Below are 26,756 nucleotides of genomic sequence, written 5' to 3'. Positions count from 1 at the left end.
TTTAGGTGCTAATAAGTGCTTGATTTTTTCTTTTTATCCTTATTTTATCTTCCCCCCCTCAAATATAGGTAAAAAAATAACTCCTTTTCTTAAAAAAGTTTTTAGTTTTAAATTCTCTCTCTCTTCCTCTTCATTGAGAAAATAAGCAGTTTTATATATATGGATATATATATATATATGATACAGACATTCATGCAAAATATATTTCTAAATTAACTTTGTTGCAAAAGAGACAAAAATTAAGAAAAATGAAGAAAATTTAAAAATGGCATGGTATGATCTGCATTCAGACTCTATCACTTCCCCCACTCCCCCTATAGAAATAGAGTATTTTTCATCATAAAGCTTTTAGAATTGACCTGGATCTCCATATTGCTGAGAATATAAGAGTCATTCACAGTTGATTATTGTACAATATTATCATTTCTGTGTCAATATTCTCCTGTTTCTGTTCACTTCTCTTTGCATCAGTTCATATGTATTCCCTTGGTTTTTTTCTGAAACCATCATACTTGTCATTAATGAGAACACAATAGGATTCCATCACAATTATATAAAAAATACTGTTTGATCACTCCCCAATTAATGGGCATCCCCTCAATTTCCAATTATTTGCCACCACAGAAAGAGCAATAATAAAATTTTTTATATATAAGTCCTTCTCCTTTGATATCTTTGGCATACAGACCTAGCCATGGTATTGCTGTGGCTCAAAGGATATGCAGGGTATTATAGCTGTTATTTAAACATAGTTCTAAATTGCTCTCCCAAAGGGTTTGAGCTAAAAAACATGTCCATTACAGAGTATCCCATCTAACCCCAAAATTTATCATTTTGTTTTTCTGCCATTTTATCCCAACAAAAATAGTCAGGTGGTTCACTCAAGTTGTTTTAATTTGTATTTTGTTAATCAATGGTGATTAAGAACATTTTTCATATGCTAATAAAACTTTAATTTCTTCTTCTGAAAAATGCCTGTGCATATCCTTTGACCATTTCTAGAGTGGAGAATGATTTGTTTTCTTATAAAGTAGACTCAGTTCTCCATATAATTGAGAATGAGGAAGACTATTTCAGAGAAATTTGTTGTAAAAATGTTTTCCCTAGCTTCCTGTTTCCTTTCTAATAGTGGTTACATTGTTTTTTTAATTCAATATAATCAAAATTAACATTTTTACACATTATAATGCTTTCTGTTTCTTGTTTGGTCATAAATATTTCCCTTATTCTGGGGTGGCTAGGTGGCGTAGGGGATAGAGCACCGGCCCTGGAGTCAGGAGTACCTGAGTTCAAATCCGGCCTCAGACACTTAATAATTACTTAGCTGTGTGGCCTTGGGCAGGCCACTTAACCCCATTTGCCTTGCAAAATCCTAAAAATTAAAAGAAATATATTTCCCTTATTCATAAGTCTGAAAGGAAAAAATATTTCAGGCTCTCTGATTTACTTATTATAACTCCATTTATGTCTGTAACATTTCCCAATTTTAATCTTTTATTAGTATAAAAAGTGAGATATTCTTCTACCAAGTTTAACCCAAACTGCTTTTGTATATTCCCAGTAATTTTTGTCAGTGAGTTCTTGCCCTTCGATCTTGAATCTTTGGATTTATCGAACCCTAACTAAATATGATCATTTCCTACTGTGCACTATGAACACAATCCACTGAACCACTACTCTATTTCTTAACTAACCCAAGATTGTTTTGCTGATTACTGCTTTGTAATATAGGTCACATTCCATTTTTTTTCATTGATGCTATAGATATTCTTGAACTATTGTTCTTCCAAATGAAGTTTTTTCATTGTTTTTTCTTATAATAGATAGAAAGAAAGAAAGAAAGATAGATAGATAGATAGTAGATGGATGGAGAGAAAGAAAGAAAGAAAGAAAGAAAGAAAGAAAGAAAGAAAGAAAGAAAGAAAGAAAGAAAGAAAGAAAGAAAGGAAGGAAGGAAGGAAGGAAGGAAGGAAGGAAGGAAGGAAGGAAAGAAAGAAAGAAAGAAAGAAAGAAAGAAAGAAAGAAAGAAAGAAAGAAAGAAAGAAAGAAAGAAGAAAGAAGAAAGAAGAAAGAAAGAAAGAGAAAGGATCAGTAGGTAGGTGGGTAGATAGATAGATAAATGATAGACAAATAGGTAGATATGTAGGTAAGTAAATAGATAGATAAGTAAGTGCGTAAGCACTGAATATGTAAATTAATTTAGGTTGAACTCTCATTTTTATTATTTTGGTTTGTCCTAGTCAGGAACATCTGCTATTCCTTTAATTGTTTCACACCAACTTTATGTGTGTAATAAGTGTTCATATAGTTCCTGAGTTTGCCTTGGCAGGTAGATTCCCAGATATTTTCTACTACTTGTAGTTATTTTAAATGGATTTCTTTCTCTTTTGCTTGTAAAATTTGTTGGCAATATATATATAGAAATGTTGATGAATTTATTTTATACACCACAATTTTCCTGAAGTTGTTAATTATTTCAACTAGTTTTTTTAGTTAATTCTTTGAGATGATCCAAGCATGCCATCAAATTAAATGCAAAGAGAGAGGGTTTTATTTTCTCATTGCCCATTTAAATTTCTTCAATTTCATTTTTCCTATCTTATTGCTAAAACTAGCATTTCTAAAAAACTATTAAATTATAGTAATGGTAATGATCACCCTTGCTTCACCGCTGATCTTATAAGAAAGGTTTCAAGTTTAAAGTACAACAGGGGTGGCTAGGTGGTACAGTGGATGGAGCACAGGCTCTGGAGTCAGGAAATCTGACCTCAGACACTTAATAATTATCTAGCTGTGTGACCTTAGGCAAGCCATTTAACTCCATTGCCTTTTAAAAAACAAACAAAAAACTAAGTTTAAAGTACAACTAATAATGCTTCAGATGTTTATTTGTTTCTAGATACTGTTGTTGCTAAGTCATTATAATCTGATTCTTTGGAACCCAAAGATAAAGGTATATTTGGGCATGTCCTTCTCCCAGGACCCAGTTCATAGTTGTGGAAACTTAAGCAAACAGATGCTAAGTGACTTGTCCAAGGGTCACACAGGTAGTAAGTGCCTGAGTTTGAACTCAGGTCCTGCTGCCTTTACACTCAGCACTCATCCACTGTGTCTCCAACCTATTTTCATTTAGATAGATACTACTGATCATTTTAAGGAGAGCTCCTTTGATTCCTAGGCTTATCTAGTGTTTTTAATAGGAATGAGTTTTATGAAAAGGTTTATCAAAAGGGTTTTTTTTCCCTATATCTAAGGGACTTTTCTTTTGATTTTTTTCTGGTTCTGTTACTGGTATGGTCAATTATCCTGATACTTTTTCCTAATTAAACAAGCTGTGCATTCCTTTCTTCTATAGCAATAGCTAGAGCTTTCTTCATCTCTGTTTTTGAGCTTCCTGGTTTAGATATTATTATCACATTTGTGCTGCAAAAGGAATTGGTTGGTATGACTTCTTTGCCTGTTTTGACAAATAATTACTACAATATTGTAATTGCTTAGAAGGATTTACTTGTAAATACATCTGCAGCTGGGGATATTTTTCTTGATGATATTCGTTGTTCACACTTGAAGAAGGCCATGACATCCGTGAGTGTTGCAATGACAAACACATGGACTGGACTTGAATGAAGGGGTGTTGTGCTAAGTCACCAGCCTCACTTGCTCTTCCAAAGTCATCTGGGTCAGTGGCCAGATAGGAATCAGGATGACTGGAGATGGCCCTGGATGCAAGGAAATACAGGGTTTAGTGACTTGTCCAAGATCACACAGCTAGTATCAAGTATCTGAGGCTGGATTCAAACTCCTGACTCCAAGGCCAGTGCTCTATCCACTTCACCACTGAGCTGCCAGGAATATTTTTCTTAGGGGAGCTCATTAATGACTTGTTCAATTTTTCTAAAATAGACTATTGTATTTTCTCTTCAGATAATCTAAGCAATTTCTATTTTTATAAATATTCATCCATTTCACTTAGATTGTTAGAGTTATTGGAAGCTAATTGGGCAAAACAGTTCCTAAAAATTATTTTAATTTCCTCTTATTAGTGGTAAATTCACCTTTTCTCATTTTTGATAGATAATTTAATTTCTCTCTTTTCCTATTCAAATTAATGAGTGCTCTATCTATCAACCTAATTTTGTTCATTACTAAAATGATTTTTTTACTTTCAATTTTAACATTATGCCCTAGATTTTCAATTTTGTGTTTAATTGGAGAGTTTTTAATTTGCTCTTTATTTTTTTGTTCTTGAAAACCCAAAGTACTTACCTTCTCTTTCTCTAATTTACTGATTAAGCATTTAGAGATATTAAATTCCCCTTAAATGCTGCTTTGGTTTCATTCACAAATTTTGGTATGTTTTCTCATTGTTGGCATCCATTTTATTGAAATTATTGTTTCTATGATTTGTTCTTTGACCCACTCATTCTTTAGACTTAGATTATTTAGTTCCCAAATGATTTCAATTTAGATTTTCACAGCTCTTCACTGAATGCAACTCTTATAGTGCTGGAATATGAAAAGTTTGAATTTAATGTTTCTGCTTTTGTCAATTTGGTTGTTGTTTTTATGACCTGATATAGGGTCAGATTTTGTAAAGGTGGCCTGTGCAAATGAAAAAAGTATACTTCTTTCTATTCCCATTCAGTTTTCCCCAGAAGTCTATCATATTTAAATTAACTAAATTTCTATTCATTTTCCTAATTTTTCTTATTTTTTTTTTATTTATTTAAGGCAATGGGGCTAAGTGACTTGCCCAAAGTCACACAGCTAGGCAATTGTTAAGTGTCTGAGGACAGATTTGAACTGACTCCAGGGCTAGCCACCCAGCTGCCCCTCTTATTTATTTTATGATTAGCTTCATCTAGTTTTTAGAGAAGAAAGTGGAAATCCCCCACTACCATAGTTTTACTATATACTTGCTCTTCTAATTCATTTGCCTTTTTTCTTGGAAAATTTGGATGCTATGCTATTTTGTGCATATATTTATATTGATATTACCACATTGAATAAATGTTTTTGATTTATTTATTGACAGATTCCCTTTCTTTTCTCCCACCAAAAAGTCATTATTATATTGGTAAATTATGGAATAAAATAAGCATATCCACAAGAAAGCATAATAAAAAGTTCATTGCATGTGACACTACAAAACTACTATGTACAACCTATTATTCCTTTATAACAGGAGTGAGACCTTTTTTCTGCCAAGGACCATTTGGATATTTATAACATCATTCAACTACCATCTTTAATCAAACATTTAATTAATTCACTCCTAAAAATTACCTAAATTTATTGAATTTCTAGTCCCTCCTAGGTTTGCAAAGATGGTGCCAGACTAAATGATTTTGTGGGCCTTATATAGCCTGAGATGGACATTCCCCTCTTTTAATACACAACAAAGTTATTAGGTAAGTTTCTTTATTTTCTTTTGTCTTTTTTTTCCAGTTATCATTTGGATGCAAATAGTGTCTTTCTTAATATATTGTTAATAGTTAACTTGGGTATTAATAGTCAAAATAATTTATTCATTCAAGATTGTTTTTAAAACAATATTGCTCTCACTGTATGCAATGATCTCTTGTTCCTACTCACCTCACTCTTCATTATTTCATGTATCTTTCCATATTTTTCTAGGATCATTGAGCTCAGCTCTTCCTATAAAACAACTGTATTCCATCATAATGAAATACCAAAATTTCTTCTGTTTTCCCCCAATTGATGGGCATCCCTTAAATTTCCTGTTCTTTGCTACCACAAAGAGAGCTCCTATAAATATTTTAGAACATAGAGTTTCTTTTCCTTTTTATCTAATGATCTTTGAAAAATAGACAAAGGAGTGGTATTGGCTGGTCAAAGGATAAAGGTAGTTTAATAATTCTTTGGGCATAATTTCAGGCTCTTCTCCAAAATGGTTGAAAAAGTTTACAATTCCATGACTATGCCCATGGAACACAATGAATTGTGTCCCAATTTGTCTACATTCCTTGCGATATTTTTCACTTTCCCCTTCTATCATTTTAGTGAAGCTAGTAGGTATAAGATAATAAATTAATGTTGCTTGATTTGTATTTCTCTAATAAATAATTATTTAGATCATTTTAGGACTATAAAATATTTTTATTTCATCATTGAAAAGCCATCTATTCAAATCCTTTTCTCATTTATTAACTGGAGATTGACTTATACTCTTATAGATTTGACCAAATTCTTTCTATGTTTCAGATGAATCATTATCTGAGAAACTGTAAAATTTTTTCCCCAATTTTCTACTTTCCTTAACATCTTGGCCACATTTTTTTGATTTGTGATGTAATCAAAATTATTCATTTTACATCTAACTTTACTATCTTTTGTTTATTTAAAATTTTTAAATAATTCATAAGTCTGGTAAGTAATATGTTCATTTTTCTTCAAATTTTCTTCTAAAATCCTTTTATAGCTAGGTCATTTATCTATTTTGACCATATCTGAGTAAATGGTTTAAGATCTTGATTGATGACAGCTTTTGCCATGCTGTTTTCCAGTTTTCCAAATGATTTTTACTGAATACTGAATTCTTATTCCAAAATTTTAAGTCTTAAATTGTTGTCGTATTTTCTGCCCATAGACAATATTATATCACTGAAAAAAATGAAAGATTTCTCTCTAAAACATTTCTTTTCCATACATATTCTCCTCCAAATTTTTCCCCAATAAACCTTTTATTCCTTATATTGTTTAGACCATTAATGAGTTTTTAATTTTCTCATTGTCAATCAGATTATGCATATTTAAAAAAATCAAAAGATAAGCACAGAGATGCCATATTCATGTGCTTGTCTAGCTGTAGCCACAATTAGAACAAACTTTCAGTTTTAGTACTCTGATTATTATTTGGATGTATTTACTTTTTTTATTTTGTGTGTGTGAGTGAAATCAGTTGTATGTTGAATGCCCTTCTCACTTCTGGGTTCTTTTGAATAATGATTTAAATTATTGCCTTTCACCAAACATACAATGTTTACTTGGAATTAGAAAACTCATTTTCCTTCCTGAAAATTTATTTATTGATATTATAGTTTTGAAATAAAGTCTCTGTGTTTCCTATTGAATTGTGACATTTTTTCACATTCAGTGATGTTGGGTTGAATCACTTGGCCTATATTTTGTCATTTGCCTCAAATTTTTCTGTTCAAATTTCCTGTAAGATTTCTTGGAGTATAAAATTGAGTTTTCATTTTCATGAAGTTTTCTGGAAGACCTATAATCTCTTGATTATTTCTGGGAAACTGCTCTCTGAGTTAAGTTTTTTTTATTTTGCAAAGTCATTGTTTTTTCCGAGTTTTTAATAGAACCTTTTTTTAAATTTTCTTTCTGCTTCTGATTTTTGCATTCTAATTCTATCATTGTCTCTTATTCAGAGACTCTATTGTTCTGAAACATCTAAAATGTTTCAGTCCCTCAAAGTTTTAAGAAATTTTATTTTTTAAAAATGTTCATAGTTTCTGATAGCAGTCTTTTTAACAAATTTAGCAAGTTTTTAACAAATATTTTAATTTAATCAATTTTGGAAATTCAAATAGACAACAGCATTCACTGAATTAAATAAATACTTATTAAGTGCCCCCCATGGACCAACCACAATGATAAGAGTTGAGGGTACAACTAATAAAAAGTTAAATAGTTTTTGCCCTTAAGAAGTTTGCAATAAAATGCAAAAGGTCTTTGTTCATGGGTTGTGGATTTTTAACCAAGAGAAACAATGATGGTGCTTTTCTATATATTACATACCCAAGATATTTCACTTGGAAATTAAAATTGCAATTTAGCCTTAGAGATTTAATGTCCTTGTTGAACCTTGGTTCTAATGACCAAAACTAAGAGCCTGGTAAAAGATCACTTACATGCTGGAATGAAAGGAGGATGTGAGTGTCCATCTATCTGGATATGGAAGGATAAAAACAATGTTGAATACAAATCAGTCACAATAAAACATTTCTCCATGACAGGGGGAGGGATAGAGGGGAGAGGAAGAAAGTAAACAAGGTCGATTGATTAGGGGACAAAAGGAATGCAGATTCAACAGTGAGAAAATGATATGTTTATAGCAGTTTTATAAGTGGTAGACCATACAGGGTCTAGAAGTGAAAGCTTGCTCAAGGAAGGAAGGAATAACTGGGTACAGACCTCTTGAGCTGCTAGAAAATTGGGGATATTTGGGTAATGGGTGATTGACCTTGAACTGGATTTTCATTGAACCAATGGATTTTATAGGTAGGTCTCTCTCATTAAAGTGTTGAATTCATATAACAGGCAGTGCATGAGTCAGAACCTCAGCCTGTACCAGAAAAAAATCTTCTGTTAATAAAAGCTCAGGGATGATCTGAAGGAGACAAAGAATACCAGGAATTGTGGGGGACTTTATAAAGTCATTTGGATCAAAATGATTTTGTTTTCTAAATTAAGCGATTAATGGATCAACAAGGGATGAAAAAGAAAGACAAGATAGTCAGAAAAGCCCACCAGAGATAAGTAAGGTATAGGTACTAGGATTCAGAATGGCTAAATAAGTAATACCTATTGCTGTGATCTATTGTCCAGAAAAAAGGACAGGAGGAACATCTTGATATTGGAGCATTGAGTGCAGAGCAGAAAATGCAATGTCCCTACAACCCACAGTACAAGAATAAAAGGTCTACCCTGGTGCATGGGTGCTCGGGGACCTAGCCCAAGCCTTCACCTAGATACATACCTTTCCCGGGTCTTCGGCATCCCGGACCCTCCTTGGGGACGAAGGGCAATAAACTGGACAGAGCACCCAGTTGCCGTCTAACAAACAGGTCTTTATTGGTTACATTTGCAGCGAATATGCCCCCCCCCCTTCTTCAGCCCCGTCCCTTTTATAGTCCTGAGCTCCATCCTTGTTCCTACCTCATAGGCAGAGCCGTTCCTGTTAATAGGGCATTCCCAGCACCCAAGTGGGCAGGTTCACACTCCTAGCCCATAGGTAACCAAGGTCCAGAGCTGGGTCCCTTACACATGGGGAAAGAGGAGCCTACTAAAATCAGGGAAGCAAGGAAATGAAGTCCTTAGACTTCAACTTGTCTATAAGACAATAAATTTTAATTTGTCAATTAAACAAGGCCCTGAATTTTGCAATGACTAGAATGTCCATGTAAGTGAAAAGATTGGACTCCATTTGTTTCAGATCCATCATGGACAGTAGAGAGGACCAGAGTGTCCAGAAGTGTTTCAGCTACTGCAGAAGACAGAGGTCAGAAAGAAGAAAAGCCCTTTCTACACACTTCTTTGACCATCCTATACCCGCTTCTGTGTGCAATGCATTTTACAGAGGATTTGAATTAGCAAAATCACCATTTCTTTTCTGAAGGGTAATTCTGAGTTTTAAGATTGAACATGATGTGATTAGGACAGTCCATCAAATCAGAAAGAGATCAATTTTTCCAGTATGGAACTCTAACTTTAGAGAATTTATTCAGTCAGTTAGTCAACGTACATTGTTTTAGGCATACACCAGACACCGTGCTTGGACAAATGCTGCAGGCAGAGCCTTGGAGGCCTTCTCTAAGATTGCATTTGCTAGCATGGAGCTCTTTTAGCTGAGCAGTTCCAAGATGGAATTTGCTAACCAGAAATGGGTTCAAGTCCACAGGTCAGTATCCATTACTGACAAGCAAAGGCAAATGCATTCAGATACTTTTGTCTGAGAAGTTTAAAAAGCATTAAAGCTCAGATGATATGTGGAGAAGATTGGCAGGGTCTGTGGAATACTCAAGAAGATAGAGTACAAACAGATGCCAATGCAGAACATTCACTAGATAGCATGCTAACTGCATATTGAGTCAACATCCCTTTGCTCAGATGTCTGTGGACGACTAGTTCTTGTCCTTTGTTATCCTTTGCTATCAAAGAAGACCAAAATGGCATTACTATGTTAGAGATAAGTTATATTATGTCCAACTGAGGCCAATCGGACCAATAGCAGCCCAGAATGCTCTACCACAGGCACAAGTAGTCTATGTGAATATCAGGATAGATTCTTTGAACTTACACATTTCATGTTTCCTTTGAGCTTATTCCATTCTGTCTTGCCCATAGAGCACAGCCACCTCTTTGATGACGGCATGCCACACTGGATGGTCATGTGCTAGTGTCTGCCATGCTGTACATTCAATTCTGAAGTTCTTAAGAGAGACCCTCAAGGTGTACCAGTGTCACTTCTGATCTTGTGAGTGCTTGCCCTGTGTGAGTTCTCCATAAAGTAATCTTTTTGGCAAGCATACATTTGACATTCTTTTTTTTTTCATTTGACATTCTAAACTACACAGTTAACCAATCAGAATTTCACTAGCTAGTAATGTTCAAAGGTTCAAGGCAGTTTAGCCCTAGAAAGGCCCTCAGTGTCTGGGATCTTCTCTTCTGAGGTGATCTTCAGAATCTTCCTAAGACAATTGAAATTGAAGCAATTCCATTTCCTGACATGGTGCTGATAGACTGTCCAGGTTCCATAGGTATATAGGAATGAGGTCAGCACAGTCACTCTGTAGACCTTCAGTTTTATAGTCAGTCTAATACCTCTTCTCTCTCATACTTTCTTTTGGAGCCTCCCAAATATTGAGCTAACTCTGGCAGTGCTTGTGTTAATTATCAATGTGTACCTCCTTAGAAAGGACACTGCCAAGGTAAGGGAACTTGTCCACATCCTCAAAACTCCATTTGCTAAAATCCATGGCTTCACAGATGGATGCTGTGGTGCTGGCTGATAGAGAACCTGGATTTTCTTGCTGTTAGACCAAAATGAGAACAAGCAGCTGAAAATCGATCTATTCTTTGTTGCATCACAGCTTCAGACAGTACATCGAGAGCATAATCATCTCCAAAGAGAAATGAATGGAAAACGCTCTGTGAAGGAGTAAAATTTGGTCATGGCAAAGGGCAAAGAGTCAATTCCATGAAGGTATCTTATGGGTAGGACAATGGCAGTTGTTGGAATTAAACCAATCAGAAGGTCACTATATTCCACATGATACAAAATAGAAATTGGTTCTTCAGAGAACTGATCACTCTGTAGTCACAAAAATATTGCATGATGACATTGGATATAGGACTCAAAAAAATTCTATGATGAGTAAGAAAAAGATAATTAAAGATGTTACTAAGAAGTGTGACAGGTTCAGGGTGTATACAGAGAAAAGTCTTTTCAACTGGTGTCACATAGTTGGAGAAGATTAGCATCAGTGTATGGTTAGTCTTTTCTGACTTGATTTTTTGTTCCCCTTTTGAAGGAGAGAACAAGAACATGAGTCACACATTTTGAGTAACTGACCACTTCCTTGACAAAGCAGGCACAGGCTTATCTAACATAACCAGCAAACAGTTCTGTAGTTGCCAAATTTTTATGCGAGACTTTTTTTCTCAATATATGTATTTTCTGCTTGTTTCCATTTGCACCAGTTCAGAAAGTTTGAAATTTTGATGAACAATTTGAATGCCATTAAGAAGTCCAGGGGTGGATAGAGCACTGGTCCTGGGGTCAGGAGTAACTGGGTTCAAATCCGGCCTCAAACACTAATAAGTACCTAGCTGTGTGGCCTTGGGCAAGCCACTTAACCCCATTGCCTTGCAAAAACCTAAAAAAAAAGTCCAGATCAACATCTTACTCATAGTACCCATAACTTCAACATTTCAACCTCATCCTGGTGAACACGTGACAACAAATTATGACCTGGTTACAATCAGGTACACTGAGAAGAGAACAGCAATTTCAAAAGAACAAAGATAAAGCTTTCCAAGCACATGCTTATAACTCCACCCAGTTGACTCCACTGGTTTTATATCTGACCTTCTGGTATTTGAACAGCAGCCACATGTATTTATTGACATCTCAGTCCCTGAAAGTATAAAGACTACAGACTCTACCATCAGTACACCTCTCTGCTAGAGAAAAGTTCAAGATACTTACCACCTGTAGTTCATAGAAACAATGATAGGATGCCTAAATTTTCTTTCAAGACCTTGAACAAGATGATGAGTTCTATTGGACAATCTTAGTGCTCATGGGAGGATGTGTGTCCCTTGTTTGTGTCCCTAGTACTTATATGACATCACTTGGTAATATCCTTTTTTTAGGTTTTTGCAAGGCAATGGGGTTAAGTGGCTTGCCCAAGGCCACACAGCTAGGTACTTATTAGTGTTTGAGGCCGGATTTGAACTCAGGTACTCCTGACCCCAGGGCCGATGCTCTATCCACTGTGCCACCTAGCAGTCCCAGGTAATATTCTTTGATTCATCTGCAAATTGGATTTAAGTAAGACAGAGTTACATGAAGTCATCAGTCTTACTCTCTCTTCCAAAGTCATCAGTCCAGTGGCAATACAGAATCAAGACAACCGGTGATGGCTCAAGATGCTGAGGATGACCTTAGTATCTTCATGTCTGACATACTCTAGAAACTCCATAGCACCTGCTTCATCTTCCTTCATGGTCATTGGAGTATTTTTTTCTCATCCACCCATTCCACCAGAAGACTTCACAAGCTTATGTGGACAGACCCCAACTCACAGATGGATGGATTTGGTACAGATTGTGTTTAAGGAAGATGAGTAACTCTGGGGTAAGGACTGTCAAGATCCTTTCAGGGTTTCTTTGATGTCCACCTGAGCTGCCTAACTCTAGCCTGTGACTGCAAGAAGCTGAGTGTGCACAGTGCTCACAATCCAGTAAACTATTTTGGCAGATGTGATAAACCAGGATGAGGGTTACCAAGGGTTCTCTATTGAATTCCTAGGGGATAACCTCTTTATGCCATCCAACCTGGAAAATTTCAGTCAACTTTTGGATGAACAATGGACCCCCCACCCCCTTGTAGATCTCAGCAGGAATAGAATCAATATCAGGTGCTTTGTCACTTGAAAGGAACCTAATGGCATTCAAAACCTCTTCTTCTTTTGGAACTTCAGTTAAAGATAGATTAATTTCAGCTTGAGATAAATGGTCAGTGGCTTCTACATTGACTGATTAAAGTCTGTTAAGAACACCTGGAGGTGTTCAGCCCATCTCTCTAGGTTCATGTGCCTATCAATAATCAATGGGGTTCCATCAGCCCTGAGTAGTTGAGATGTACCATAGGACTTTGGACCATCAATACTTTTCAGAGCATTATAAAAGCACTTTAGATTGTTACTACCTGCATAAAACTGAATTTCATCTGCCTTTCTACCGAGCCAGTAGCACTGCATCTCTCTAAGTTTCACATTTTGATGGAATAAAATGCTATCTTCTTACAAATTCATGGACTATCCTGCTGCTCAACCCTGTAGAGTTCTCATTTTTCATTTAACAGCTTCTCTATTTCCACATCATTTTCATCAAACCTGTTTTGGTGTTTGTGAGTGTTCTTACCCAGATGAGCAAATGCAGTGCTATACACTAAATCCATGAAAGTAGCCCACTCCTTTTCCTCTCCATTATTGCCAACTGTGTGCTGACTCTGAGTTAGCAACAAACTAAGAGAGAAACACTAATCTCTTGATATTATTTCTTCTAGTAGTCATTTTGCCTTGGGACTGCTACTTCAGTTGAATGTGCATATTTAGCTTGGAAAGGATGAATCTGTGATCAGTCCAACACTCTGCATCACACATTACTTTTGTCACTCTCAGATCCTGTCTGTCTCTCCTTAAAATCAAATAGTCTTTTACCTGTCAATATTTGCCGCAAGGGTGTATCCAGAAAGTTTTATTTTGTTTAGGTAAACACAATGTGTTTATGATGAGAATGCACAAATTTTCAGGAGTAGGTGACCATTGCTGTTGCTGTTTTCAACTTCATTTCATGTCTGGTAATCTGAACCTACTCTAACATTAGTCACCAAAGAACCTCTTTTGTTACATTCGTGATAAGGGTCTCCAGGTCCTCATAAACGTTTTCTTTGATTTTATCAGGGTTCATCATGGAGGAACATAGGCATTGATGCTGGTGGCATGGTTTCATCATGACCTGTTGCTTCATCACTTGCATGTCACCACACGACTTTGAGGTAGGAATGGTAAAGTTGTATTGCTGATGTCCTTTGATTCCTACTTAAACTGGATTTAAGTGAGGCAGTGTTAAACAAAGCTGTCAGTCTCTTCCAAAGTCATCATGATCCAGCTGTGAAATGGAGTCAAGACAACTGGTGATGGCTCTAGATGCAGTGGATGACCTTGGCATCTTCAATGTCTAATCAAGTTTTAAGCACTCCACAGCACCTCCTACAGCTTTCTTCATGGCTATTGGAATGAAATATTCTCATCCTTCCATTCCGACAGTGGAAGATTTTATATGCTTGGGGTAGACATGCTGTGACACCCTCAGCCAGGTTAGCCCACCTGTCAAAATGGTTTATCAGGGTGTGACCACTGAGCACGTTACAGCTTCTTAGAGACATACATCAAAGTTAGGTGATTCAGGTGGACGTCAGAGGTGGAAAGCAACCTTCAAAAGGACTTGGCAACCCTCACACCATAGGTACAAGTCATCCTTGTACACACACTACACCCCATACAGGACTAAGATGCCTTTACAAAGGTACAATGGATGTGGAAGCTCCGTATGCCAGATACTATTCCAAGTGCTTTACAAATATGATTATATTAATGTTTTTTTATAAGACCACATGCCAATCATACAAAGTCTGCTGAGCCAGGGAGTGACTCAAGAACAAATATTCCATATGATCAGTAGTGAATATATCCTACCCTATGAAGTGGCCTGGGCCTTGTACAAGTCCTGATTGAGGAAAACAAGACTTCAGTTCTCAGGAGGCCATAGTGAACCGATTCCATGAACTTCTAGCTATGATACAAAGAAGCAGGTTACAGGAGAGCAAACCTTGCTTCAAGGTAACCAAATGACCTCAAATTGTCCCAGGAGAAATTGATTATCCATGCAGTCAGACAGTAATGCATTGGGTACTATGTATGGACGGTAGTTGTTAAGGTAAAAAATAATTGTAATTATAAGCTGATGCAATTTGAGACAATACTGCTTATCAAGGAATCAAAAAATCAATCTGTGATGACAGTTGGATAGCAATATGAGCTTATCAAGAAATAAAAAAAAAGAAAAATTATTGTAAGTAAGCGAACGGCTCAACCTGTGTTTGAGCAAACTGCATTTCCTATTTCTTGCCTGTTGAAGGGGTTCTGATTCAATGTTCGTATCTCCAATAACCTGGGAGTAATTTTTCTTTTAAATGGGAGAAAAATGACCTTAGAGGAAAAAGAAAAATTGGAAGAATGTTTGAAGAAGTTGTGGTAATGAATGTGATGGGTATTATAGTGCTATAAAAAATGAAGACTAGAAGTCTCCAAAGAAGATGGAAAGATTTGGATGAATGGATGCAGAATGAAGACAATTCAATTAGAATCAGTGGTGGGATTCAAATAGAATGACAACCAGTTCTCTGCCCTAATGACTATTTTAAGTACACAAAAAAGATATACTGAAGGGTAATTTAATATTTCATATTTAATATTCAAATAAGAATGACAAAAGAGGTTCACAAAGCTAGATTGTGTTATGTTACTCACAGTAAGCAAAGATATCCTTCTGGAGTAAAGCAGCCACATGACCACAGCAGCCAATGTTGGAACATATGCAGAACCAAAACTCATTCTACCCATTCTAACTCTGTTTTTCTTCTATTTCCTTGGCTTCTGAAATGGGCACTAAGAAAACCCTTGAAATCTATATTTCTATTGGTTCATTGTGACCCAGCTATCTATTCATTTCACCATTCATGGCAAATTAGTGCATTCATAATATCTCTGGTGAATTTTAGGTGTAACACAAAGAGGAAATAAATGACAGCTTGTCACTCCCTGGTTGTTTGGCATATTTTCTCTTTACATTATATGTTTAATTACTTAAGTAATAAAAATGATGGAATTAAAATGTAGTATTTCATCAAAGATATAGCATGTTTTGAGAAATTAAAGCATAGCTCCATCAAAATTTTTCACATATGGACTGGACATGGTATTGTGCAAATAAACATTAAAAAAAAGAATAAGGGATGCAAATTTGGGATTTCTACTTTGGCAACTGCCCAGGCAGCTACCTTAGAAAGAACCCTAGTTACAAGTGCCATTTTTAACAAGTGGGTCATTAAATTCAATATAAAATTAGTTATCCTTTCTGCCAAACTGGTATGAACCAGTTGAATCCCACCACTGACTAGAATGGTTTAAACTAGCAAAAACATTACAAAATTAACCAATTTTGAGGACTTATAAAAATTCATGAAGAATCAAATGAACAGAACTGAGGTAACGTTTATACAATGACAAGATTACTTTAAGAAATTAACTTTGTACACTTTAAGAACTCTAATTAACAAAGCAGCCCTCCAAAATTCATGAGAACTGATGATGAAATTAATTAACCACTTCCTGATATAGAAAAGCTGGATTTAGGGGTGGACAGATATATAGATAAATCAATATACAAACATATATACATATATATATATATATATATATATATACAGAGAGAGAGAGAGAGAAACATACAAATAAAACTGATGATGATAATGATGATGATGTTTGTCCTTTGTTCTTGAAGAAGACTATGATATTAGGAAGATGATGCTATGACAAGAACATGAATAGGATTTGAGTGAGGGAGTGCTGCCCTAAGCCACTACTATCACTTTCTCTTCCAGAGTCAATTGAATCCAGTGGCTGTATATGAATCAGGATGACTGAAAATAGACCTTACTGCAGTGCAATCAGGGTTAAGTGACTTCCCCAAGGTCACACAACAAGTAAGTGTCTGAGGCTGGATTTGAATTCACTTCCTCTTGAGTTCAGGTACATAGCTCTATTTATCATCTAAATACAAAATATGTAGCTAGTGATACACATGCTTTATATAATTATTCATGAGGTGAGGAAATGAGAAACCTGAAGCTCAGGAAAAGGGGAGTTTCTTTTGCTAAGATGCAATACATCACACCTGGAACTTGGGGAATCTATTTGCTAACCTCTTCAAGGGGATCTTTGGTAAAAAAAAAAAAGGACATGGGAATTCTAATGGTTTGTCTGGATACTGCAGGAAAAAAATAACTATTTTGTCCAAATTGAAGCTGGATAAAATAGTGACTACTATTCTCACTACAGGTTTCAACATAGAAACTGTAGAATACAAAAAACATTAGCTTCACAGTGTGAGATGCTGGTGATCAGGACAAGAGCTGACCCCTAAGGCACCAATACTTCCAGATTTCAAAGGTTTTGTGGTTGACAGTAATGACAGAGAACAAGTGAATGAAGACCAAGATGAATTGATGAGAATATTGGCAGAGGATGAGCTTAGAGAGCTTATAACAAACAGGATCTTCCCAATGCCATGAATGCAACTCAAATCACAAATGAACTTGGACTGCATTCTCTTTGTCACAGAAACTGGTATATCCAAGCCACCTCTGCCACTAGCAGGGATGGGTCTATGAAGGACTGGACTGGATGTCCAATCAGCTCCGAAACCAGAAAGGAAACAACAAAAGTTCCTCCTCCCTCTTTCCTTCTCTCTCTCTTATTTCCTCCTATTCACCCTTCACTTTACTTTCATGTGGCAAACTGTGCTACTTTGTGCTATTGAGTGCTGGAAGCTTTTTTTTCCTATCTCTTGTCAGAATATATATTGTACCATGCTATAAATGTGACAAATACCGGCCTGGAAAAGGTTTCTTATTTAATGTAAATAGTTTTTGTTTCCAAGAGGCAGTTTCTAACTCTCCTATGCAATATTACACAGCTTTTTTATTGTTAAAAAAAATCAACTCACCCTTTAGTACTGGGAAGGGTTTTTAAGCTCATTGACACTTGGATTGCTGGGGGTTAACGTGCAAGCAGGAAAACTGAATGCTACTCCTATTGGCTTGTGAGATATGTCTTGAGATCTATTTGGGGGGTTAGTTTTTAACCTGAACTCAGTGTATTTTTTTAAAGAGTAAAAAAAAATTTTAAAAGACAAATAAAACACTTGAACACACGGAATGGAGAAATATGCTTAGTAGTGGTTTTGCAGTAACAACTTGAATACCACACCATTGTAATTGTCTGCTGTTTCTCTTTTGAAACTTGAGAAAGGATAAAAATCAAACGATTTTGCCTGGTAAAAATAGAGATGCAAGTAATGCTCTGTCTTTGGATCTGTGTGGATGTCATAGAGTTTCTGCTTGTATTTGTGCATGGTAAAAATAGAGATGCTCTCTCTTTGGATCTTTATGGATGTCATAGAGTTTGTGCTTGTATTTGTGCCTGGTAAAAATAGAGATCCAAGCAATGCTATGTCTTTGGATCTTTGTGGATGTCACAGAGTTTGTATCTGTATTTGTGCATGCTAAAAATGGAGATCCAAGTAATGCTATGCCTTTGGATCTTTGTGGATGTCATAGAGTTTGTGTTTGTATTTGTGCATGCTAAAAATAGAGATCCAAGTAATGCTCTGTCTTTGGATCTTTATGGATGTCATAGAGTTTGTGTTTGTATTTCTGTTCACATGGATACTTAGTAGGAAAAAAGCTTTGAGGTTGTGGTTCAGAGCAGGTTGCACATTGAGAGCATTAGATCTTCAGTCATAAACCATTTATAACTAGACTTTATCCCCCTGACCATTCAGATCACACTGTGATTAGTTCTCTAATACACTTGAATAACTCTACAGGATATGGTTATGTCTGGTTATAAACATTTGGAAGAGTTTTGTGACATATTTGGACAACAAAAAACCTGTCTTTTCATATTGGCCAAGTATGTGGTGCTTCTATTTGAAACCTCTCCACCATAAACACATTTTATGTTAGCCCCAAACCTAGGCTGGAGAGATTTCAAAAATGCATTCAAGGTCACTAGGCATTTCTCTAAGGTCACTAGGCTTTGAAAGAAAATAAATGGAGTATAAGAGCTTGGGGCATCATTCCATTCTAGAAGTATTCAGTCCCATTTTGGAACAATCACCCATCTATCTATGTGTGAAATGTCCTTTATTACCCCTCATTACTTACAAGGGTCAGATTTGCCATCTGAAATTGTTTTTGTATTTTGTATTTGTATTGTTTTTCTTTTGGATTTTGAATAACACTGAAGAACCTGGAGCAGTTAAACTTTATCTCAGAACTAGTTTGTTGGGCAATGTGGAAACTCTTACTGCTTTCAATGCATAATTAGTCATTGACTTTTGTTTACTTGTTTTCAGGTTGCATTTCCCCAAACAAGCACTGTAATTAAAGCTATTAGAATAAAAATCTCTAATATATATATACATATATATATATATATATATAGCTATTCATGATTGAAACAAGGATACTTTTTCCTCATGATTGAAACAAGGATACTTTTTCCTTTTTTTCCTTTACAAATAGTGTGGAGATGAAAATAGATTTTTGCAATTTTTTAACATAAAGGAGGATGATATATATTGTGGAATATCACGTGCACTTTCAAATGAGGTCACTAGTGTTCATTTTGTACAATTATTTTACTACATTAGATATGAGTAGTCACAGAGACAGTAATCTATTGATAAATAGATATTTGTGCTAAATTTCTACCTGCTATTGAGTGAGTGCCATGATAAACCACTAGAATTTCCTACCAGCAAACAGAATATGGAAGGTTTTCCTGAGAAGTAATTGATAAAATGTATAAGACTATGGTCCAACGTTTGCCACAGTTCTGTTCTAACACTTAGCCTGGAGACTATGACATGAGAAGGAAGATGCTTCAAAAAAATCCCTGGCTGGGCAGCTAGGTGGCGCAGTGGATAAAGCACTGGCCCTGGAGTCAGGAGTACCTGGGTTCAAATCCGGTCTCAAACACTTAATAATGACCTAGCTGTGTGGCCTTGGGCAAGCCAATTAACCCCATTTGCCTTGCAAAAAAAAAAAAACCTAAAAAAAAATCCCTGGCTAAGAGTTTTTGCCATCACAATGACAATAAGGGAATACTATCTCCATTTTACTGTAATCAGGGCTGAGAACCAATCACAACTCCCATTGACAGAGACTTGAAATACTCCCTTCCGTTGTGTAGATACTTATCTTCCTCTCCTGATATCATCACAATTTTGTTTCCTTTTGTCTCTTAGGTTTTCACAGATTATATAACGCCACTGATGCTGATGATGTTCTGTAATCTCTGGCTTTAGCAGTTAGATGATTCTTCACTCTGAACATATATAAAATCTGAAAAAAGTTGTATCATTAATTAAGTGAGTGGTAGGAGAGTATAATCAATGGTCCCTTGGATGAACTTATCATAGTTTGGAGTGAATATCATGGGTCCCATGTGTCCTCCACTTGGGCACCTACTGTCACTTCACTCTAATTCTGTGCCTCCTCTTCCCATTGATCAAATACGTATTTGTGGGAAAGTTCTCCTTAAGTTTGCTAGGGAAATCCCAGTTTAAATCACTGTTTCTAGTGTAGCATATAAGATAAGCCCTTATTTTTTGGTTTAAGAGCTATAAAAGCAGGGAGTAGCGATCTATGAACTACCTGTCACCTAGAAGTAGTTGTCTCCCACTGGGAAAGGAGCCCAACGTGTGGTTTACATTCACACATATTCTTTTCTGTTTTTGCTGTTATTTGTTGTGTTATTTTACTTTATTTTTCCAATTGCATGTAGTTTTCAGCATTCATGTTTTTATAAAATTTTGAGTCCCACATCTTTCCATCTCCTTCCTTTCTCTGCCCCCTCCCGATGAGAGAAAAGATTGTGATATAGGTCATACATATACAATCATATCTAATATATTTCAATATTAGTCATGTTGAGAAAGAAGATCATAACTAAAGGAACAAAAAAGAACTGTTATAAAGTATTTTTACAGGTGTGTCCTTTCCCCTCTTTTATGATCGCTTTGGAATACAGACCTAAGTAATGGTTTTATTGGATTAAAGGGTATGAACAGTATCAATGCCCTTTGGACACTTCCAAATTGCTCTCCAGAAAGGTTGAATCAGTTCACAGAATCACCATTTCTCACATACTCTTGCACTATGAAGTGAACTGAAATATAACTGTGTGGGTGGGATGGTCAGCAATATTGAGTCCCCTAAAGCAGGATCAGAAGTGTATCTCTATAATTTGAAAAACTTATATTCATGTATTAGGGAATTTTGTATGTTTTTTTTTTCCACTGCTCCCACTGGAACCAGAGTTGGATAGACCTGTACTCATAGTTTATGACAAAATCCTCTGTTGCCCACATTGACTTTTCCAAGCTCAGCTAGGAAAATGGTTTTCCTGTTAACTCTTTGCTGTTCCTAATGTCTGATTCAGTTAAAATCCCTGGCTATGTCTCCTTCTTGCACTTCTCCCTGGTTCGATCATCATATTACTTTCCAATTACACTGACTTGAGACCTCTTTTCTTTCCTTGCTTTACTCCCTCCTTATCAGGGCCCACATCAACTCTCATGGGTTCAATTATCATTTCTTTGCAGATGATAGGGACATAAACAAGGTTTGAAGTGGAGTTAGCTATGATTAAAAGAGAAATATTGAATAGCACATCAAACTTCTTAAACACGAAGCAAAGATTAAAAGGGACAAAAGAAAAGAGCAAGAACCTAGAAAGTTTCCTATCATTTTATCATTTAGACATTTGGGAATGGCTGAACCAATTGTGATAAATAAAAATGATAGAATGATATTGTACCATAAGAAAATGTAAATGAAATCATCTCAGAGAATTCTGAATAATCTTAAGGAATCTGAACAATGCAATGATGATCATGTCTTCAGCGGATTTCTGAGGAAATGGGATATCCAAGTTTTAATTGAGAAATAATAAGCATTTTTGTGGAAATGAATACCATCTCAATTCACTTTCTTTAACTTTGTTTATTTGGCAAAAGATTGCTTTTTTTTTAACTTGGATGGGGGTTGGGGTGAAGACAAGGTTAACAATAATAATAATAATCATCATACCAAAAACGAAGGACCTATATTCCTGCTTTCTAAATGCAGTGAAGACAACAGAAGAAATTTTGAAAGGAAAACCATATGTAGCAGGGCAGTTTTGTAAGCAGCACATGGCATATGTATATATACATATATATATAGATAGATAGGTTTTTAAAGGAGCAAAAGACAAATATTAAAATTCAATGACTTCACTCCTCTTTTGTGTTTTGTTATGTACATGGAGATATTCCTACTTTGATGTGCGGTTGTGTAAGTTCAAAATAATCAGAAAAATATGAAGAATTTTTCCTTGAGACCGTAGTTCAAAACAAACAAGAAAACGTAATTGTACACAATAAAAACTACACCATGATCAGTAGGAAAATATTTAAAAGAATATGAGTAACAGATAGTGACAGGGACTCCAGATAATTCTCACAAATCTGTCAGTCTCTTCACAAGAACAGGGATAGATTGAGGACTTTTTTACTCATCTTACCCCATCATGTTTGGTCCCTCTCTGAATTCTTCATTTAGCCAATATTCCAAGAGTCTTGTATTTTTGTGTGGGTCATGAGTGGACATACATCCTCTTTTCTTGGTTCTTGAAATTTTCCCCTGTAGTGATCATTTTTTAAATTTTTTTTATCTTTCATTTATATTCATTTTTTTTATTTTTTTATTTAGCAAAGAATATGAGCATTCTCATTATATTCCATGTACTAGAATAAAAAAGATGACTATACTCAGTTCCCATGGACTAGGTACTCAACTCTCTGTAGATTATTCCTTGTCCAGTTAGACAGTATTAAACCTCCTGGACACTCAAATTGAATTATCTCGATGACCTCACAAACTCTAAATGACCAGTCACTCCAACTATCAGTCATAAATTTATTAATACTGAGTTTATGCTAGATGAAGAGCTAGCCCTTGGGAAGCCAAGACTGAAAAATGCATTAGTCCTTACTCTCATTCTCTTATATTTGCTAGGGGAAGACAACATACCATTGATGTGGATTGATTCAAGAGTTTTCAGGTAAGTTTTCATGCCATGTAAGTAGGTGATAATAATTGTGACTTCAAATACTAATGTCTTCAATAAAAGTTGGTTGAAGAGTGTATTGGACCACAAGAACACGGGTATCCAAAGGGCATCTGCACCAAGAATGTGAAAGGAGGTGGTGCTAGTGGATAGAGCACCAACCCTGGAGTCAGGAGAAACTGAGTTCAATTCTATAAGATACAAGATCTTGGGCAAGTTACTTAACCACACTGTATTAGATAAATAAAAATATTTTTAAAAAAAAGAATGTGAGAGGGGGCCAGAAGGTATAAGAAGACTTGAAAGACTAAGGGGGAGGGATGAAGGGTTTTGAATGTTAGAGGATTTCATATTTACCAAGCCATAGTCAGGCTTGCACTTTAGAAACATCAGTTTGATGACTGAGTGGACAATGGAATGGATGGGAGAGGCTGGTGGAATACAGACCCACTAGGAGATGACTGTGATGGTCCAGATATGAGGAAAATTCCAGGGTAATAGCTGGGTGATTGGAGAGAAGGGGGAATAATCAAGAGATATTATGGAGGTAGAAAAGGCAGGACTTGGCCAAGACTGGATACATGGAGTCTGTCTGAGGAGTAAGAGGAGGGTGTCATTCCTTCCACTCACTCTATGTGTTAGATACACTGGCCAATATTTTTTATCCTTCCACACAACAGTCTGAAAACTCTATGCCTCTGTGGTGGCTGTACCCCATGATTGGAATAGTATTCTTTCATCTGTCTCTTAGCTTGGTTTCCTTTAAAAATCATCTCCAATCCAGTCTAGTTTGAAAGTCTATCCTGGTCTGCACAACTCCTAGTGACTTCCCTTTTAAGATGATTATCACACTTCTTCTCTATGAGTATTTTATAAATTTCTCATCATTGCAGATGGATGAATTTGGTTTACACAAGTCTAGCCCCCAATGGACAATCCCAGTGGTCATCATGCCTCCTCATTGATGGGAACTTGGTGGAGAAGCACAACAGAACAGATGAACAAGGGGATGAAGGAAAGAAGAGAGAAAGGGAGAGAATTTCTTAGGGATAGGTAACTAGATCCTCAATTCCCAGAAACAGTGGCATAGAATGAGGGTTCTGGGGGTTTCTCCTTGGGGTTCAGTTTCCTATTATTCAGTGCTCTTTGGTTCAGCTGAGCATAGAACATTCCCTGGGATTCTTCAGCCACGAAGACCTAAAGGAAAAGAACAAGACTGAGGGAGCAGTAAGTGATATTGCCAAAAAAGTTTTTAATGTATCTTTGTGTCATTAAAATTTTAACAGACTCATCAGAGAAAACCATGGATGTCTTCTCTTTCTCATTCATTTAGTTACAGTACATGTATTCTTTAGGATTGTAAAGGAAATGAAGATATTGTAATGTTTAACAAATCACCCCCAATAAATTAAGGGATCACTACTTTAGAGATTCAGCATTAAGTGATTAAAATAAACAAGCAATAAAAAGTGGTCCCACTCTGGGCCTAGAGTCTAATGAGGAAGGTTAGGATCAAGGTCCCTCCAGGTGGATAATAACTCACCAATGGTTGTCTTGCTCCCTCCTTGGCCTCTTCAATAACTGAGTTGGAGAAAAGTATCCATCTTTCTCCCAGCTCCTAGGACCAGGACACCCCTCCACAATCCCCTCCCCCTATCCATGATCATATCCCCTTCCTTCCCAGATAACTTACTCGGGGCATCCTGTCTGGAAACCTCAGGGTGATGGAGAAGGCAGGCACTCCAGGGAAGAATAGAGCAAGAAAGACACCTGCATTAGGGAGCAGAGGAAATAGGACAAGGGGATTGAAGTAACCCTGGGAGAATCTCATCACCAGAAACTTGGTCCAGTGGGGAGAGACCAGTTTCCATGGCAAGGAAACAACAGAGGAGTATGGAAAGAGAAGCTAAGTCTCCTTACCTGCTAGGGTTATCTCCTTGTAAAGACCCTGGTGAAAGAGAGACATGGAATGGGAGAAAAGGGTGATGGAAGATCTCAAAAGAGAAATTGGATGTCCCAGTCCTTATCCATCTCTATTCCTTAAGACATGAAGGGTTAAGTCATTCTTACCCATGAATCCTTGGCAGTAGAACAGCAGCAGGAGAAGACAAAGGAGAAGGAAGGAAACACAGCTGATGATAATGAGGATGATACCAGGCACTGATTCTAGGGTGAGAGAGAAGAATCTTCATAAGTCACTGTTCTGGTGAGATCCTCATATTGCCTCCTGTATTTTCTTCTCTTACCTCCCTTCAGAGCCCTCCCATTACCACTAGCATCAAACAGTTTAGCACCAATGTTGCCCAGAATGTGCTTACCCCTTTCAATGAGGCTCAGAAAACCATAACTAAAGATAGCGATAAGTGGGCCAAAAAAACAACATAGAGGAAAACCTCCTGTCCCAGCTCACACCCTTGGTCAATGGGCCTAAAATTAAGGAAATTGTCAAAGTCTGTTATCTCTTATCGCATGTCTCTTGATTTTGATTTTGATTTTTTTTTTTTTAGGTTTTTGCAAGGCAATGGTTAAGTGGCTTGCCCAAGACCACACAGCTAGGGAATTATTGTCTGAGTCTGGATTTGAACTCAGGTCCTCCTGACTCTAGGGCCAGTGCTCTATCCACTGCACCACCTAGCTGCCCCTTATCCCATATCTTTTGACAAGAAACAAGACCTTAGTTTCATTTCCTTGTTGGAAATGAGGGTCATTGGCATCCCCCAGTGGGTCTGTGGACTTCTTCTCACCTGCCACTATAAGCTGCAGGGGCTCACTGTGTTGTGTCCAGAGGCTTCCATTGGTGCTGACTTGGTAGCTGCAGCTATAATTGCCAGAGTCTTTGGGGGTCACATGAGTCAGGAAGAACTGGGTCCCATTTTGAGTGGTATCCATGCTCAAGCTTTTTTCATCTCCTTCCTTATATAGAAGAAACCTAATAGCCCAGGAGGGTCCCCGGCACAGGAGGGTGACATCTACCCCTGAGGGACTAGGCCAGGCTAAGAGGGAAGGCTTGGGGAATGAACCTGGAAACACAAATAGAACCAGAAATCTTCATAAGTCCACAGTTGTAATGAGGGGGTCCCAGAAATAGGAGCTGGGACTACCCTGAAAAACTCCCTGGCCATGAACTCTCACATCCTTTAGCTCTTTGTTTATTGTTACTTGCCCCAGGTACTCTTCCACTGAGAGTCATGGAGCTAAATCTCAGATGCTGTCTGTGACCACCTAGAAACAGAGAAGTGTTTCTTGCTTCCATCTTTGTTCCTTGAGCTTGGCCAACATCAGAGCTGGTTTATCCTTACACTTTTGTTTTCCTCTTCTTTAGGAATAGTCAGCCCTTGTCCCAAAATCTACCTCCTGACAGTCAAAACAGTACAGAACAACATGGCCTTCCAGATTTCCTGGGCTCCCTCTCAGGATTCAGTTCCTATCCTCTACTTTAGACCTTGGGAACTTGGACACATCCTCACCTGTCACCCAGATCTCTAGGATATCACTGAGTTCAGACACCTCATCTCTTCTCCTATAGTAGACACAGCTGTAGTTGCCAGCATCCTGGGCCCTCACAGAGAGGAGGGGAAAGTCAGCTGAGGACCCTCCTGGGCTCTGGCTCTGCAGAGGCCGAGGGGTCCCCACCTTCAGCAGAGAGAATGTCACACCTCTGTGAAATGTCCAAGGGGGCATCCGGCACTGAAGAGTCACATGCATCCCTTGCTCTACCACAAGCCCTTGAAGGGCCACAAGAGAAGGAGG

At 36.9% G+C, this 26,756-nt stretch overlaps 1 protein-coding gene and 1 pseudogene across 1 annotated transcript in view; one reads left to right on the top strand and one right to left on the bottom strand.

The window, feature by feature from the left end:
- The window catches only part of LOC141509174 (uncharacterized), a 1,085,709-nt gene that overhangs the window by 871,989 nt on the left and 186,964 nt on the right, over window positions 1-26,756 (bottom strand). The gene's annotated exons all lie outside the window — the stretch shown is intronic.
- On the top strand, window positions 12,399-24,053 carry LOC141510267 (ADP-ribosylation factor 1-like; annotated as a pseudogene).

Source organism: Macrotis lagotis, chromosome 1 (genome assembly GCF_037893015.1).
Source record: "Macrotis lagotis isolate mMagLag1 chromosome 1, bilby.v1.9.chrom.fasta, whole genome shotgun sequence".
NCBI lineage: Eukaryota > Metazoa > Chordata > Mammalia > Peramelemorphia > Peramelidae > Macrotis > Macrotis lagotis.
This window is presented reverse-complemented; position numbering and strand designations above follow the sequence as displayed.